Source organism: Vicia villosa, linkage group LG1 (assembly GCF_029867415.1).
Source record: "Vicia villosa cultivar HV-30 ecotype Madison, WI linkage group LG1, Vvil1.0, whole genome shotgun sequence".
Taxonomy (NCBI): Eukaryota; Viridiplantae; Streptophyta; class Magnoliopsida; order Fabales; family Fabaceae; genus Vicia; species Vicia villosa.
In genome coordinates, this window is record NC_081180.1 from 128,424,444 (window position 1) to 128,426,029 (window position 1,586).

Sequence of the window (1,586 nt, forward strand, 5' to 3'; positions counted from 1 at the left end):
TAAAACTATTTCTAACCACTGCGCTTCTTCAAGCATTCATTTCTAATCATCCACTCCTTCGATTTCAAAACTTGCATTCGCATCACATTAGAGTTACTTCTCAAAGGGTACAACGCCATCCACGAATATACACTTAGCACAAAGGCGATCATTTCTGATAAAGACTCTTGAATGGGGAAACCACGTCCAGAGGGTTTTCCTAAAACAGGGGCATACAACCAAACATCCTATTAACTAAGGGCATTCTTCCTAAGGTCCAATCGACCTGGGTCACATCTCATAGCAGTCTCAATCAGGGGCATATCAAACATGGGATAAATTCAACCCCCCATATCTGGGAAGTCAGGGGCACACCCTTCAATCTAAACGTCGAAGCATATGACAAGGTTATTTCCTGGGGCACTTCCCTCATAAGCATCTTTTCCCACTGAAAATATTGGGGCAATGGATATCAAACCCATAAGACGCACAACAAAAGGAAAAGGCGCCTTCGTACTTTAAAACCTCGAATCAATCTTTCTCCTAACTACGATCTTCAAAGTTCAAAAAGCAAGTATTTGGAAATCGCGCTAGCATCCAACAATCTTACAACATTAGGAAACTATATCCGCTTGGTTATCAACAACCTATCATTAGGGCATCATGCAAATACATAAATCATGCATTACATACATTGGTTGATACATTACACCATGCCTTGTTAGGTAGTCTTCTTTAAGACGTTATTCTCTAAGAACCTTTTCATATAGTCTTCTTTAAGACGATCATAGTCATTTCCAAGAACCTTTTCAGGTAGTCTTCTTCAAGACATTTCTTTTTTCTAAGTACCTTTTCAGGTAGTCTTCTTCAAGACATTCCTTTTCTAAGTACCTTTTGAGGTAGTCTTCTTCAAGACATTCTTTTTCTCAGTACCTTTTCAGGTAATCTTCTTCGAGACATTCTTGTTCTAAGTACCTTTTCAGGTAGTCTTTTTCAAAACAATTTGGCGTCATTTCCAAGAACCTTTTCAGGTAGTATTCTTCAAGACATTTCTTTTTCTAAGTACCTTTTCAGGTAATCTTCTTCAAGACATTCCTTTTTCTAAGTTCCTTTTCAGGTAGTCTTCTTCAGGACATTTCTTTTCTAAGTATCTTTTGAGGTAGTCTTCTTCAAGGCATTCTTTTTCTAAGTACCTTTTCAGGTAGTCTTCTTCAAGACATTCTTTTTCTAAGTACCTTTTCAGGTAGTCTTCTTCGAGACATTCTTGTTCTAATTACCTTTTCAGGTAGTCATTTTCAAAGCAATTTGGCATCCTTTTCAGGAATCTCTTCGGGTAGTCTTCTTTAAGACATTCTACGAACCCTCCTAAGTAGTCTTTTCTAAGACATCCGTTATCCTTTCCAAGAACCTTTATAGGTAGACCTTTAAGACATTTTTCCAGCCTTTTCAGGTAGTCACCCTTAAGGCACTCCTCTTTCTTTAAAACCTTTTTAAGGTAGTCTTCTTTAAGACAAATGTTCACATCCATTCCGGAAACCTTTTTTCAGGTAGTCTTATAGAAGACATTATTTCGTTCCACTCATTACATCAATCAACATAAGCATGAG